Genomic DNA, 17433 nt, shown 5'->3' with positions numbered 1-17433 from the left:
AACAATATGGAGAAGAAGCCAGATAATTTATTTAACAGACTATTTGTAGCCTAATGAATAGTACAACACTAAGAATTATATCTTGGAATGTAAATGGTGCTAATAATCAGGTTAAACGTGGTAAAGTTTGAAAACATTTAAAAGGATTTTCCCCAGATATTGTTTTTCTTCAAGAAACTCATTTAAAAACGGAAAATTTGCAACACTTAAAAATAGAGTGGGTTGGGGAGGTATTTGGTGCTGGACAATCTTCAAAGAGGGCTGGCGTTGCTGTACTAATTAACAAGAAATTAAATTTCAAAGTCAATAATATATCAAGAGACTCAACAGGAAGATATATCTTTATTAATGGGTCCTATGGGTCAAACAATATTATTTTGGTAAATATATATGCACCTAACGAAGATAATCCATCATTCTTCAGTACAATTAAAAGTAAGCTATCAGAGTTTTGCAACTCAATAATTATTTTAGGAGGGGATCTAGATTTAACATTAAATCCACAAGTTGATAAAAGTGGAAGGATAAGTCAACCAAAAAAATCTGTGGTTACTCTGAAGTTAATGCAGACCTTCAGCCTCTTGGATATCTGGAGAACATTACATCAAGATGTCAGAAACTATAACTTCTAGTCCAATAGACATCAAACCTTCTTAAGAATTGATCTATTCCTAGTCTCCCAAGAACTTGTAAGAAATGTGACAGAGCATAATTCATCCAATAGTAATCTCAGATCATAGTCCCATTCAGATTGACTTTAATCTGCAATCTGCTCCACTGCGATCTAAACAGTGGAAGGTCAATAACTCTGTTTTTGAAGATCCAGAAACTAAAAAGCAAATAAGTGAATACATTCATACTTTTATGGACATTAACAAAAACTCAATTTCTGACTTTCCACTCATATGGGAAACTTTAAAATGTTGTCTTCGAGGGGAATTAATCAAGATAGGTAGTCTAAAGAATAAAAAGCAGCACCAAGAGGAAAACAGATTGTTAACAGAAATCAAGATGTTACAAAACTTACTGTCAAATGAATATAAGGATGAAACATGGACTGAACTGTGTAAACTAAAAATGAAATATGATGTGGCAAACACGCCTGCTACAGGCCACCGAAGTGGCTTTCCTAGGGGCCCTCCAGCACAGAGACACAGGGAGACGATGTTCAAATAGTCCACGTTTATTTACGAGGGTCAGCAAGATGTTATCGCCAACTGAGCAGATGTAAAACACTGTCATGACAGAGAGGCTCCCCCGTGTGAGTGGGGATGGCAGATTTAACCTGTGCGCACTGATTACCTCACTACGCACAGGTGCAGACACTCCTGCTCCCGGGTCCAATTAGCCTGGCCAATTATCTAATTCTTAACCAATTATCCAATTGGCCAGGTCTAATTAGCTTGACCCAGGGCAGGTGTGGCTGCTAAAACCAGCCATCCCCACACCACAGATGACATTATAAGAAATAAAATTGAATATAAACTGAAGAGAGCAAAATTGAATTTTGAGTGGGGAGAAGGCAGGAAAGTTGCTATCTTCAAGACTTAAAAAACAGATGACTAAAAATATCAAATCTATTATTAGATTACCAAATAACTCAGTTACCACCGATCCAGATCTAATAAATAAAACTTTTGCAGACTTCTATGAAAATCTTTACAGGTCTGAAAGTAATGACAAGCATGAATCAATGCAGGAATTCTTAAATAATATTAATCTTCCTTGCTTATCAGAAGAAGAAAAGAATGCATTGGAACAGCCCATAACTATGTTTGAAATAAATAAAGCCATCAACTCATTTTATAAAAATAAATCTCCAGGGCCTGATGGTTATAATGCAGAGTTTTATCAAGAGTTTAGTGAGGATCTATCCCCCCTGCTTTTGCAGGCATATCAAGCATCATTTGACAATGAGAGTTTTCCACCTATGTTTAATTACTCCCATATTACTTTAATTCATAAAAAAGATAAAGACCCTCTAATCTGTAACAACTATCGTCCAATATCATTTATTTAAATAAAAAAATCCTGGCCAGTTCTTGCAGCAAGATTACATCTTGTAATGGGAAAGCTGATACACACTGACCAAACTGGTTTCATGAAAAATCAACATTCATCTGATAACACAAGGAAATTATTCAATATCATTCAATATGCAAAAAAGCGCCCTCATCCAGCAGCACTGTGTACATTAGATGCTGAAAAAGCCTTCGATCGAACAGAATGGCCCTTTATGTTCAGTACCCTGCAGAAATACGGTTTTGGTAATAAGTTTATACAGTGGATCAGGATGATGTACACAAAGCCTAAGGCATCAATAAGAACCAATGACCTAATTTCAAAACCTTTAATTTTACATTGAGGTACAAAACAAGGATGTCCAGCTTCTGGGCTTCTATTTAATTTAATCATTGAACCACTAGCTGAGAAAATAAGATCTGAAAGGAATATCAAAGGCATAACAATTGGAAGTCAAATTTATAAAATATCACTGTATTGTGATGACATCATTCTCTACATAGTAGTGGAGACTCCTCATTCCGTTACATCAATCAGATTATTACTCAATATGGTTAATTCTCAGGATACAAAGTAAATTGGGGAAAATGTGAACTACTGCCCCTAAATAAACACTGCAGTATCGCATGCGTGAAAAATACAAAAATTAAATGGAAACAAACAGAAATAATATATTTAGGATTGAGGATTACAACAAATAGTTATCAAACACAAGATATAAATCTCACAGAAATAATGAATAAAGTCAAATATAGATCGATGGTCTCATCTTCCCATATCTCTGTGGGGTCGAGTGAACATAGTTAAGATGAATATACTTCCTACTGTCAACTACATTCTAAGGATGATACTTGTCACAATACAAAAAACCTGGTTTGAAGATTTGCATAAAATTATCTCAGCCTTTATATGGCACGGAAAGAAAGTAAGATGTTCATACCCAAGGATGTCTAGTTCAAACATAAATGGTGGACTGCAGCTACCCAACTTCTTTCACTGGTATCTATTCTTTGGCTGTCAGCAGGTCAGTGAGTTATTTGATCCCTCTGTAATCAAAGATTGGAAATACATTGAAGAATATATGTTACAAAGCCTAAATATAGACACAAAATGTATATAAACTCCTCAAAAAAAGTTTGGAATTTTGTGTTTGGTCGACCATATCTCTGTTGTTATTGTTATTGTATTATTAGCATTGTATCTTATATCATTGGAAAGCCTGTTCATTTCCCTTTACAATGATGTCCCATTTGTGAGGATCATGCATTTGTGGGATGAGCAGCACAGCTGATTATGTGGGTGGGGTCCCAAGTGAAATGTGGCAAATTTCCCTGCCAATGTCAAACAGTGTATTCTCCTGTTGGTATTGACTCTATTGTTCTGAGTTGTTTGGGAGATTGGATGATTGAACTCTCTATCAGTAACAAGGAACAAACAAGACATTTTCAAAGAAATGCCACAGGAGTGACATGAAAATATGTAGGAAACACATGCCATGCAGTTAAATATTCAGCTTGAGTGCAAACCGGTCAGGACATAACTGTGCATAAATGTAGGTTCTATTCATTTTCTAAAAAAAAAAAGAAAAAGTTTTTGCGATAAAAGTCACATGCTGAATGTTAAATACCTTACTCATGATTTCAGTTGCCAATTCCTTGTAAGTCCTGTCGAGGAAAAAGTAAAAAGTGTTAAATGTAACACCCGGCAAAAATCTGTGTCACTCCTGATTTACCACTAGCTAGCCATCTAACAACTGATTGTGTCGATGAAAACCAAATTTCTTAAACTAGCAACATAGCTAGCTAGCCAGCTACACAGTCACAGTATGCTGCTAGCAATAAATTTGAAAGTTACATTTACACAGGCTAGTGGACTTAAACAGCTTACAAACGTCTTCCATAGACAATAGTTTGATTGAAACTAAAATTACAAAATAATATTGTGGCGGTTTCGCGAAGAAGCAGAGACGGAGATGGGCTTGGCTGTTTTCGAATCGCACATCACACAAAGGTTGGACAGTTTGCATACAGCGGGAAAGAGCAGCGCGAGACACATGCGCAAAACAGGGGAGACAGGCAGGGAATACAACACAGCAGTAGTGGCTAGGTGGCTAAGGACAGAAACATGACGGTGCAAATCATAAACCCGAGGGGCTGCTAGCGCTACATAAGCGATTCCTAGCAGGCTATACACTTAAAATGACAAACAAGTAGGTACACGATCGCGGAGCAGGACAAGTTAACCGCTAACAAGTTAACACAATTATTTACTTATACACAGGCAAGATCGCCACACAGCCCCCACCTAAAGGGTCGCTAGTCTCCGACGACCCACAATTTCTACGCGATTTACCTCGTAGTCGATTAAATAATTTGGTAGCCATCGCTTCCGAGTGGGTCGGCCCGTGGTGGGCTGTGCCGTTTCCTCTGCTGCCGGTGGTGTAGAGGGGACAGGGCTGCTACCTTGTCTGCCAGCTGCGTCTTCGATGGCGAGTGGTTGGTAAGGTGCGAGTCGGTCTTGGTGGAGCACCACCAGGCGCCCTCGATTTGGCATGCGCATGCGATACGTCACCTCACTCAGCCGCTCTCGCCAGGCCCACGCCAATGTGACTGCAGCTTAGGGGACAGGCCCTTCTTGCGCACTGGGCAGTGGACCCACACTTTATCACCTGGCTTGAAGGCCTGCCCCTTGCAGTGCTGGTCGTAGGCGCGCTTCTGTCGCAGTCCTGCAGTGTCCTGGGCCTGGCGAGAGAAGTCGTGTGCCACTCGCAGTCTTTCCAGCAGCTGGCGGAAGTAGCAGGCCTCTGTACGGGCTGGTTCCCTGCTTTCGGGCGGGGCCCCAAACACCAAATCCACAGGCGTCCGGAGCTCCCGTTCGAACATCAGGGCGGCGGGCGTGCAGAGGCTGGACTCCTGTACGGCAGTTCTGTAGGACCACAGGACCAGGGGCAGGTGGCGGTCCCAGTCTCGTTGGTGCTGGCTGGCGAGGATGGCGAGTTGCGCAGTCAGGGTCTTGTTGAACCGTTCAACCAGTCCGTCGCTCTGGGAATGGAGTGGAGTTGTGCGGGTCTTGGCTACTCCGAGCCGACTGCAGACCTCAGCCAGCACCCGCGATTCAAAATTTCGCCCCTGGTCGCTGTGGAGTTGGGCGGGGACCCCGAAACTGGCAAACATGTCCTCGACCAGCTTCCCCGCTGTTGTTGCAGCACTTTGGTCCGACACCGCGTAGGCCTCGGGCCACTTCGTAAAGTAGTCCATAGCCACAAGCACGTAGCGGTTACCGGCCTCAGTGACAGGGAAGGGGCCGAGGACGTCCACCCCCACTCGCTCCATCGGGGCCCCCACTACGTAGCGTTGTAGAGGGGCGCGGGAGCGCTTGGTAGGCCCCTTGCATGCCGTACAGGAGTCACAGCAGTGGACGTGCAGCTCCACGTCCCGGCGGCACCCAGGCCAGTAAAAGCGCCCCCTCAATCGTCGCAGGGTCTTGCTGTTCCCGAAATGGCCTGCCCCCACCAAGTCATGCACCAACCCGAGGACTTGAGGGTGGAGCGCTCGGGGAACGAGGAGTTGGAGGAGGTCACTTCCAAGCCCGGGTGCCTGCCACCGCCGATACAGCAGCCCGTCCCGCAGCTCAAGGTTCCTTTGCCCGTAGTAGGTCTTGAGCTCGGGCCCCTCAGCCGAGACCTCAGCCCATTGCGGCGGTGTTTCTGCCTCCAGCCAGCCCCTCACCTTTCTTAGCAGGCTGTTGGCCTCCTGGCCTTCCCGCAGCTGCTCTTGCGACACTGGCAGCCACCCCGCCTCGCTGATGTTAGCGGTAGCCACCGCTAGCTCCACCTGGCTCTTATCTTCCTGTCGCTGGCAGTGATGACAATCCAGCTCAGCACAGGGACGGCGGGACAAAGCGTCAGCGTTGGTGTGGTGCCACCCCGCCCTGTGCTCGATCTGGAAATCGCACTCTTGTAGCTCTTCTAGCCACCGTGCGACTTGGCCCTCCAGGTGCTTGAAGTTTAGGAGCCAGGTGAGCGAAGCGTGGTCAGTGCGGAGGCGGAAGTGGCTACCTTGGAGATAGGGTCGGAAGTGCCTCAGTGCCTTGACTACGGCCAGCAGCTCTCGGCGGGTCACGCAGTAGTTCCGCTCTGCCTGGCTCAGGGCACCGCTGTAGTAGGCGACAGCTCTCTCTCCGTCGCTGTCCTCCTGAGAGAGGACGGCTCCCATCCCCACGTTACTGGCGTCTGTGTCGACGATGAATGGGCGGTGCACATCGGGATACGCCAGTACGGGGGCCTCCGTGAGAGCCGTTCTGAGCCGGGCAAAGGCTTCTGCGCATTCGGTGGTCCAGACAAACGGCTGGTACTTGTCGGTGGGGCGATGGAGGGGACTGGCAATGGAGGCGAAACCCCGCACGAACCACCGATAGTAGCTCGCCAACCCCAGGAAGCTGCGCAGCTCGCCTACATTTGCTGGAGTCGGCCAATCCCGCACAGCAGTCACCTTAGCTGGGTCGGTGGCTACCCCTCGCTCACTCACAACGTGCCCCAGGAAGGCCGTCTCCCTCCGGAGCAGCTGGCACTTCCGGGGATTCAACCGTAGCCCAGCCCAGTGAATCGCCGTGAGCACGTCGTGGAGGCTACTGAGGGCGTGCTCGAAACTACTGGCATGTACTAGGAGGTCGTCCAGGTACACTACACAGCAGCTTCGGGGGACGGCCAACAGCACCCTTTCCATCAGCCGCTCGAACGTGGCAGGGGCATTGCACAGTCTGAACGGCATCACGCGGAACTGCCACAACTCTTGCCCGATGGTGAAATCGGTTTAAGCCTTAGCATTCTCGGCCATTTTGACCTGCCAGTAGCCACTCCGGAGGTCCAGCGAGCAGAACCAACTGGACCCCGCGATGTGGTTTGAGGCTGCTCGGCGACGGGTCCTCCTGGACCTGCGTTTCCTCTTGGGGGTGGCATGGAGGGCGAGGGTGGTGGTCACTATCTTCTTGCCCCACATGCCAAGCCTCTGTCCCGTCACTGACTGCAGCTGAGTGGTTGTTGGGGACCAGGCAGTGTTGGGGAGCGTTCCCGCTCGCACCAGAGAGATGGTGGCCCCCGCGTCGACCAGTGCCCAGCAGGGTTGCCCATCCAGCCTACAATGCAGGTATAGCCAGCCCGCCTCCCCCAGTCGGCCCACTCGTTGTTGGATGGTTTGCTCTCCTGCCCTGAAAAGGGCGGGCTGGAATTTGCTTTCGGCTCTCATAATGGAAGGACTTTGCTCGGTTCCCGCCTTCACAAAGGCAGATGAAATATTTGCTTTCGCGAGTGGGACCGAACTGGTTTCAGGTGCAGCAGACTGCTCCTGATTGAGGATGGGTTCTTGGGGCGGCGGTTTCCTCACAGCGCCGCCCCCCGCGTCGTTTCCCGCCGGCCGTGGAGATCGGGGCTTGGGCGCTGGTGCTGGGCAGTCGCGGGCCAGGTGCCCTGGCTCATCGCAGCGATAGCAGCGGCCGCGTCGTGCTGGTGGTGGGCGCTGTCGCCGCTGTTGTGGGGGTGAGCGTGCCCAGCAGACTTCCTCCTCCTCCTCGTAGCAGTCGCTTTCGCGGACGCGGGGCCGGGTTGTCTGCCCTGGAGCCAAGCAGAGGACGTCTTCCGCCCTCTCTACTTCATTCAGAGCGTCATCTAGGGAGCAGGGCGTGGTCAGGATGACGTGCTGGCGCAGCCGTTCCGGGGAGAGAGTCTGGAGGAAGGCGTACAACGCGAGCTCGTCCTGCAATGTCGAGTCGAGGGACGGGTAGCCCTGTCGTGCGTGGAACCGCACGTCCGCAGCCATGGTCCCCCAGCTCTCTTTTCCTTCACAGCGGATGCTGTTGAGCTTCTCCCGGCTGCTCTGCATCGACCGTCTCTGGCCGAAAAGCCAAGGCCGTCGTCAGCACCTTGAGATCGCCCTGTTCGACAGCATCGAGGTCTGGCAGGACCTGCAGCGCTGGGCCCTCCAGGGCGAGTGCTAAGTGCGTCGCCATCTGGCTCTCGCTCCAGCTGCAGTGACGGGCAGCCAGCTGCAGCTGGGCTAGGTACGTCTCCCACTGTGCTGCTCCACTGAACCGGGCTAGCTTTGGCTGTGTGTTAGCCGGCATGCTAGCTGGCGTGCTGGTTGTCATGCTAGCGCTGGCTGGCGTGCTAGCGCTAGCTTCCCTCGGGTGCGTAGGTCGAACAGCACTGGCTCCGTCTGGTTGTCTGGGGGCCCTCTGTCGTTGCGCCACCGAGCTCTGCAGGTCGGCGCCCGTCGCCGTCTCTGCTGCCTCAGTCTTCCGCCGCCTCGGTACCCCCAGTCTCTCTTCCAGCTGTCGGATCGCCTTCTCCACTTCAGCTAGTTGAATCCCACTTCTGACACCAATGTGGCGGTTTCGCAAAGAAGCAGAGATGGAGACGGGCTTGGCTGTTTTTGAATCGCTCCCGGGGAGCTTCGCTTTATTTGTGACATCTCTTCCAAAGAGTAATTCGTAGACTGACCATCATAGCTGGTTGAAGCCTGCTTTTATCAAAACCCGGGTCGCCGTGATTGGCCACCGAAGCACCGTAGACGAACCAATCACACAGCCTTAACGTCACATCACACAAAGGTTGGACAGTTTGCATACAGCGGGAAACAGCAGTGCGAGACACACGCGCAAAACAGGGGAGACAGGCAGGGAATACAACACAGCAGTAGTGGCTAGGTGGCTAAGGACAGAAACATGACGGTGCAAATCATAAACCCGAGGGGCTGCTAGCACTACGTAAGCGATTCCTAGCAGGCTATACACTTAAAATGACAAACAAGTACGTACACGATCGCGGAGCGGGACAAGTTAACCGCTAACAAGTTAACACAATTATTTACTTATACACAGGCAAGATCGCCACAATATGTAACTAAAACTATGACCAAAAACCCACCTTGGTTCCAACCGTAGTTCTCGAAAAGTCCATTGTCCTGATCGAGATTTTTAAAAAAGCGCGGGAGGCAAAATGACTGCACTCAAAAAAACGGACGTTTTGTCTTATAAATGTCTAATGAAAGACTTCAGACAAAAATTGAAAATTAACGAGACGTGACTCAAATGAATAGATAAGTGTTTGTTAAATCGGCTAAACGTTGTAAGATTCTTAAGGCACGGACAACAAGAATATAGTTGCATAGCGTTTACTGAAGTCAACTTGCAAAACAAACAGACGGAATCACAACGCAGTAATAATCAGGAACATGCATTTTTCCTGGACAGCGCCATCTTAGTTAAACTGCGCATGTTCCAGGCGCACGCCCCTAATAAGCTGAAATGTGCAGGGGACGTGCACTGACAAAAGTAACCCCAATACATCACAGTGTTGAACAAATGAATGTCGCCGTGGTCAAGCCAATAAACAGCTTAAATCTTTTGTACTATGAACTGCGCGAGGCAAACCGCTGCATAAAGAGCTTCTTCTTCTTCTATTTTTATTGGTGGATTGCAACCATATGTGGAGCATTACAGCCAACAACTGAAGTCACACGGAATTCATGATCTAAATCCTATCAATGAGTCCAGTTTCTTGTAAGAATGTGAGAATGCTATTGAAAACCATACTTCCAGACGAGTGAGGGAATATTGAAATAGTCAAAACTTTCTTGACTCCTTTCCGGTTCAGTGCTTCATATAATTGTTCTCTCTCTTGATTATACTGTACACAGTCAAAAATTACATGTTGTACCATCTCTCTTTTATGACAAAGGTCACATTGTCCATTTGGATGTTTCTTGATTATCTGTAACGAGGAATTTAATTTTGTATGACCTAGTCTTATGCTGGCCCCACACTAGAGGATAATTCGGCCGATTTTGGGTCCAATTCGCCCTTCCCGACAATCGCGGGGGCGTTCCTGATTCGAGGCTGGTCTGAACCAATTATCTGCCCAAATGATCCTGTAGTGTGAGGGGTTTACAGACATGATCTTAATGTTACCGACTGGATCGGAGTCTCCCCGATCTCGAATCGTAAACATCAAACATGTTTGATATTTACGACTTGAATTCCTTTAGTGTGAAAGGAACAGCAATGGAGCAATAGCCAATGAGAGCGAGCTGACCAGGAAGCGTCACCAACCAAATTTTTTTCGGCTTGCCGAAACCGAAGTTCTCTGCGGACGAAATTGTTTTATACTCGATGCGGTTAGGCAACCGCACGTAGCAACAAAAGTAGTATTATGTATATATGTAATTATTGTAACATTGCCGGCAGTGAGGTCTCCATGGAGACAGGGAATCAGCTTGCGGAATTAAAACAAAATAAATCACGGCCACCATGAATTTCTGACCAATCACACACGAGGTTCGCATTGGTGTCATCTGATTCGCCTAGTTAGAAAATCTTGGAGGTGCAAGAAGTGCACTGAAGTGCTCTGAAGTCACGTTTGATCACGCAAGTTTCTGTGAGATCCCAAGTGTCTGGAATCGCCACTCTGAAATTGTTTAGTATACACGCCAAGTGTGTGCTCCTGTGTCTTGACCAAATCGTCTGGTATGTGTAAAAATCGGTTAAATCTGTCGTTATGTCTGTGGTCTCCCACATTTTTAAAATCGGTTAAGATTTGAAAATCCTCTAGTGTACACCAGGCTTTAGCCTGCTAATTATGCATTCTTCTTTCCGATTCCTTCCTAATGATCTACCAGCTCCCACTGTCCGTTCTATTTGGTATAAATGCCTACCTTTCGTTTCCCTATCCCATCTCTCTTGCCACTGTTTCGTGATCTTTTGCCATATGAATGCTTTTGTTTCTGCTTTGCTGATGGGGATTCCCATTTCAATATTGTCTTGGAACAATGGGCCTCATTCACCAACCGTTCTTAAGAAGAATTTTCCACTTACGCAGTTTTCACGAATATTATGACATTCACCAATGTTTTCTTATTTGGGATTTGTTCTTAGGTAAGAACAGAATCTACACACACTCAAGAGCACACTTACGCACATAGTGCTGACATGTTTGTGCAAAATAATTGGTTTTTGCATTTTCTTCAATTCTACAATTGTATTATATTATAGGATTTAAATTACAATAATATTTTTATCATTTACAATATTTTTTCAATTATTTTCATTTTGTTTTACAAAGCATTAAGGTGTCAGGTTCCACCTCACAGGATGGTCGCCTCAGCAGGATTTCATCTGTAAATAAATGATAAAAAACAAACCATTGTAGTGACCTTTTATTTTTGGGGGTTTCAATTATGCAATGTTTGGTCTATACTGCAAAAGCAAATGTTTAAATTTTGAATACAATCTAAGCACTTAGGTAACACTTTTTAAAGATATGGACATGTTGAAGAAGAGAACACTTATTCAGAGGCGTCACCAGGGGTTTTAGTGATTTGGAGGCCCCAGGCAAAGACCAATGTGAGGCCCTTCTCCATCATAGCTAGTGAACAAAAACTATTTGGAGGCAGCTCTTTTAAGTTAACAAAGCCACAGAATTCTAACTAAAGAACTGCAAATGATCTTCAGTCAGTTAGAAGAAGACACTATGGCAAGAAAAAAATTATAAGTATATCTTTAATTTTTTAAAGACAAAAGTATAGTATATGCTTTTTGTTAAAGCATTTGAACATCCACTATTCTCTAGGGGTAAAGGTCGGTCCCGGTTCGAGAGGGTGTCTGGTTTGTGGTGGGCTGCTGCTGTCTGTTGGTGTCGCCTCTGACACTTTCCTCCCACACTGTAGCTGGTTCACCGCAACCAGGCGAGACAGCTACACTAGAAGTTGTAGTAGGTGCGGTAGGTGCACAAAAGGCTGAGGCAGCAGTAAGGCTGCTAACGTTCGCTAGCTCAGCTACTTCAACTAACGTTACACTTGTTGTAACGTCAGCTAGAGTGAGAGCACCTATTATCAACCAACTTAAACGTAAACTGATTTGCAACTATATATGAAAAAAATAGGTGAAATATCGGTAACAACCTGTACCTAGTTATGTAGGAAAAATGTCCTCGTTATTCTCCAGTGGTTATTTTTTTAAAGTACTTTCGCAATTTTTTTATGTGCTGGCAAATAACTCAGAGGTGGTCCAGCGCTAGCTTTCGGTTGCTAAGGGGACGTGTATCGTGTATGAATGGAACTTAAATTTGCTAGCATACTGTATGTGTCCTGTCTTGCGTATTTGAGGTTAATATGAGAAAGGGTGGTTGCTATCAGCATGTCTAGGAATCCGTACATATTCACTGTTGTAACTCAAGTCGCAGGACGCAAAATAGCTGTTAGGAAAGCAGTTTGAAATTATGAAGCAATGTCTGCGCCATTGGATTTAATGGGTCGCGATGAGAACCCAGAGCGTGTTGCTTGTCTTAAAGTTGATATAGTAAATAAGGCTGTATTAATGTAACTAAATGTATATGTATGAAGTTGGCTTTTTACATTTAGACAATTTATTATGTGTATTTTTACAGGACTTACTTTTAAATTGGTAACAATGTCCTGGTCTCTCTAATAAATACGAAGTAAATACACTAGCAGTTAGGGTGGTCGATAATAGGTGCTCTCACTCTACTTGTTGCTCCTCTGTCGTGGAGTCTCTGGCTGTTTTATTAAAGAATTTCTATTTTTTCAGTTTAGGCAAACTTTCCTTAAACTGGGCATCTTCCTTCTTCCTCTTTCTCTTCTCAAATCCACTTTGAAAACATGGTAACATAGTGACTCTGCCACTGATGGCAACTCAAATTTCTACGTCATTGATTAGGCGCAAATGCAGGAAGGTCAAGGTGGAATAGTCCATTAAATGTGAAATGTGGGTGATAATAAATATTGGCAAATACAGATATTTATTTGGATAGGCCTACATTTACATGTAGATAGATTTATTTTTGTCTATTACACATTATCATTTGTTTGGAGTGACAAGAAAGGAAAAATGTTTTATAAACAAAATTAAAAAAAAAAAAGTAAACACAAATTCACAAGGCCCCTTTGGCGGACGAGGCCCCAAGCAATTGCCTACCTATGACCTATGGTAAAACCGCCTATGGGCGTCACAAGGGGGTTGACAACAAAATGACTGGCAATACATTTTTTGTGCAGTGTTTTGTGCAGCGACTGGTTTACTCCAATGCAGTTTACTGCCGGATGATTTAATTAGCGGTATTAATGTGACGAGATGTGCTTTGTCGTTTGAATGCATAACACGCAATTCCTTGCGCCCACTCCCACCAGCATTTTTTTTTTGCCTCAGATTTGTCATAAAACCATTTTTTTTTACTTCATCAGTTGTGCGCCCTTGCATCTTTTTTTGTGTTATTTTATATCCACTACTGACGCTACTAAATGTGACAGGTCGCTTGCTGTTCACTTCCCGCAGCAATACCTCCACTTCAGAACTACTGAAGTTTTTCTTACGTTTGAAGTCCGGTGCTCCACCCTCTTTAGATTTTCGTTTGGGCATTGTTGACTTCGTTCGATCTCAACTTTTCTTTTCGATTTCTGTGTGTGCACACGGCCCTGCAGTCTCATGCCCTTTTATGGGGATTGGCGGGGCGTTTACCTATGCTAATTAGGAACAACTGGCACGCGCTTTACATTTACGAGGATGATGGGATTCATCATTTTAAGAACACGTGCAAACAATTTTGCGGTTTAAGAACACGTCGTGAATCTGACGTAGATTTTTCTTAGGACCTTTCTTAAGAACAAATTTAAGAAAAAACTTAGGAAGATATTGGTGAATGAGGCCCATTGTCTCCTTTGCAAACCCATCTACCATTTCATTGTCCTCAATCCCTACATGAGCAGGTATCCATAGAAATCTGACGTCAATACCTATTTGATTGATTCTAAATAAAGTTTGCAATATTTCATATATCTTCTCTACATTTAGATGGAAATGACTTTAAACTCATCAAAACAGCACAAGAATCAGAACAAATTACCAGTCTCAATGGTTGAACCTCCTCTATCTACTGCACCGCCGGGAGAATCGCCAACATTTCTACTGTATACACTGAAACATGATTAGACACACTCTTACTTGGTAAATGGTAAATGGACTGCATTTATATAGCGCTTTTATCCAAAGCGCTTTACAATTGATGCCTCTCATTCACCAGAGCAGTTAGGGGTTAGGTGTCTTGCTCAGGGACACTTCGACATGCCCAGGGTGGGGATCGAATTGACAACCCTCCGACTGCCGGACAACCGCTCTTACCTCCTGAGCTATGTCTCCCTACCCTAATATTTAATTCAGGAACCCAAAAAGCACACCCTGTCCGACCCATACTAGGGTCTTTAGATCCATCTGTATATAATGCAACATGAGGATTATATTTTGTTCTCAATATTTTTTCTACAAAATCTGCACTATCTGTTCTTTCTTTATCAGAACACACGTTGTCCAATACAGTAAATTCTACTAATGGCTGGAGAAGTATCCATGGTGGAATTACTGGTAATGGTACTGTAGGGCTGATACTTCACATTTAAAACTCATCAGCTAATGAACCACTTAATCTCGTAAAGCTCTCTTTCTTAATCCTCTCAGTTTCCCAACACTGTCTAAAATTTTATTTGTAGGATGATGTTCTTCAAATCAAATCAAATCAAATCAAATTTTATTTATATAGCGTATTTTACAACAGTTGTCACAATACACTTTACAGACAACCCTGGCCTAAACCCCCACAGGAGCAAGCCTAAGGCAACAGTGGCAAGGAAAAACTCCCTGTGGCAGATGGGGAGAAACCTTGGAAGGAACCAGGCTCAAGGGGGAAACCCATCCTCCTCTGGTCGGCTCAGGGTGCCGACTGGTGACCAGCATGTCAGCCAGTTTATGCACAAGATATGATATGTGATGTGGCTCAGATGATGGGTGGGGCCGGGTGGCGGTGATGGGAAACAGCAGGTGGCGGCAGATGTGGGCAGGGTGGAGGCAATGACGAAGGAGGGGCTGGACCGCAGAGGTGGGGGAGACCAGACGATTCTCGAAGCACTCTCGAGGGTTGGGGCAAGAGCCCCGCCGGCAGCGTGGGGAAGAGGGTGGAAACGGCAATTATGGAATTTGCAATATAGCAGACAGCGAGTAAAGTGCCAATGGTATGTATTGGGGGGACCCCGCCAGGAGTAGAATATGGCTGCATATCTACTAGGACAGGGATGGAGAGCCCATGCAGTCATGAGGGGTAGACAACTATACCCGCCTATCAAGAGCCAGCCCATGTAAAGTCGGGTCACAGCTGATTGACAGGTGACAGTAAGGAAAGGATTGCCACCTACAAAGCTCTATGACTACAGGCTTCTCGCACCCTGTCTCCAGACTACAACTGATTGTAAGCCTGAGCATAGAGGTGCGTTTTTAATCTAGATTTAAATATTGAGACTGTGTCTGACTCCTTTATAAATTTTGGAAGCTGGTTCCACAGTAGTGGGGCCCTGTAGGAGAAAGCCCTACCACCTTTTAGGTTCTTGGAAATTCTTAGGACTACCAAGTAGCCTGCGTCTTAAGATCGGAGTGACCTTGTGGGCTTATAAGGTAGGAGCAGGTTTGATATGTACACAGGTGCACGTCCATGCAGAGCTTTAAAAGTCAGGAGCAAAGCCTTGAAGTCTATCCTATGCTTAATGGGTAGCCAGTGAAGCGACGCTAGTACTGGTGTAATGTGCTCATACTTCTTAGTTCTGCTCAAGATATGAGCAGCTGCATTCTGCACAAGCTGGAGACTCTTTAACACGTTATTAGGGCAGCCAGAAAGCAGGGCGTTACAGTAGTCTAACCTAGACGTAACAAACGCATGGATCAATTTTTCAGCATCCCCGACTGACAGGAAATGTCTAATTTTAGCTATGTTGCGCAGCTGAAAGGAGGCAATTCTGGATATGTTTTTTATATGGGTGTCAAAAGATAGATCAGGATCAATGATGACACCAAGGTCTTTAACGACCATATTAGGTTCAGCCAAACAACCATCACAGTTTAAGGTGAGAGTAGATAATTTCTCCCTTAATATTTTGGGACCTAAAACCAACATTTCAGTCTTGTCTGAATTTAGGAGCAGAAAATTTGAAAGCATCCAAACCTTGATATCTACAATACAGGCCTCTAACCGTGAAAGCGGCAGTGCTTCGCCAGGTTTCATTGAAATATAAATCTGGGTATCGTCAGTGGGTATAACAGTGGAACTCTACGCCATGTGCCCGGATAATATTGCCAAGTGGTAGCATATATAGCGAGAAGAGTACTGGTCCTAGTACTGATCCTTGTGGAATACTGTATTTCATTATTGAGGAGCTGGACTCATCTTCTTTTAATTTGACAAACTGTTTCCTGTCACATAGGTATGATCCAAACCATGCGAGTGCCTGTCCATGAAGTCCAACACAGGCCTGGAGTCTGTCCAGAAGAATTCCATGGTCAATTGTATCAAAAGCTGCACTCAGGTCGAGGAGCACAAGAACCGACACAGAGTTACGGTCGGCTGACAGTAGTAAATCATTTGTATCCTTGATAAGTGCGGTTTCTGTGCTGTGGTGGGGTCTAAACCCAGATTGGAATACTTCATGGATACCGTTAGAGCTAAGGAATGCACTTAGTTGCTTAGCAACAATTTTCTCCAATAATTTTGAAAGAAATGGAAGGTTTGAAATAGGTCTATAATTTTCCAATTTATCGGGTTCTAGGTTTGGTTTCTTCAATAATGGCTTAATGACTGCCACTTTTAGTGACTCAGGTACGTATCCTGTGACTAGGGATGTGTTAACGATTTTTAGTATATGCTGGCCTAGTACTGGAAATAGTTCTTTAATCCAGTTTGAAGGAATAGGATCGAGTATACAGGTCGTCGGTTTTGAAGACATAACTAATTCAGATAACTCAACCATGCTAATGGCCGTAAAACAGCTTAGTACTGCTGTCTGTAAATCTTCCTGTTGTAACCAGGTGTGGGGCTGTTTATTAACATGAACAGAAATAGTGCATGATGGAGACAGTTTGGAAATCTGGTCTCTAATAGCCTCAATTTTCTGATCGAAGAAGTTCATGAAGTCATTGCTGCTGAGATTGGAGGGATAAGATGAAAACTCTGATGATTGTTTTTTAGTTAATTTATCCACAGTGCTAAATAGAAATTTTGGGTTATGTCTATTTTGTTCAATAAGTTTTGAGAAAAAGGCAGATCTAGCAGAAGCAAGAGCTTGCTTATACTGAAGAAAGCTGTTTTTCCATGCAAGATGAAATACTTCTAGCTTTGTTGACCGCCATTTTCGCTCTAATTTTCTAGTAGACTGCTTCAGGGCCCGGGTGGTATCGTTATACCATGGAGTGTGCTTTTTCTGACTAGGGTTTCTTCTTTTAAGGGGGGCAACAACATCAAGAGTGTTCCTGAGGGTAAGGGTTAGCTGGTTAGTCAATTGGTCCAGAGCGGCTTCATCAGCATTTTCATCA

The 17433-nt window shown here is 45.2% G+C and overlaps 2 long non-coding RNA genes across 2 annotated transcripts in view; both read right to left on the bottom strand.

Annotated features, from left to right (window-relative positions):
- Positions 1 to 17433, bottom strand: part of LOC135233773 (uncharacterized) — a 392830-nt gene that overhangs the window by 226369 nt on the left and 149028 nt on the right. The gene's annotated exons all lie outside the window — the stretch shown is intronic.
- LOC135264495 (uncharacterized) lies at positions 1521 to 9410 on the bottom strand. The gene is made up of 3 exons (XR_010332708.1): positions 8942 to 9410; positions 3655 to 3686; positions 1521 to 3068 (listed from the first exon to the last, which is right to left on the bottom strand). It is a non-coding gene; the product is annotated as an uncharacterized LOC135264495 (long non-coding RNA).

Source organism: Anguilla rostrata, chromosome 10 (genome assembly GCF_018555375.3).
Source record: "Anguilla rostrata isolate EN2019 chromosome 10, ASM1855537v3, whole genome shotgun sequence".
NCBI classification, from domain to species: Eukaryota; Metazoa; Chordata; class Actinopteri; order Anguilliformes; family Anguillidae; genus Anguilla; species Anguilla rostrata.
The sequence above is the reverse complement of the archived record's forward strand: the minus strand, read 5'-3'. Positions and strand labels throughout refer to the sequence as shown.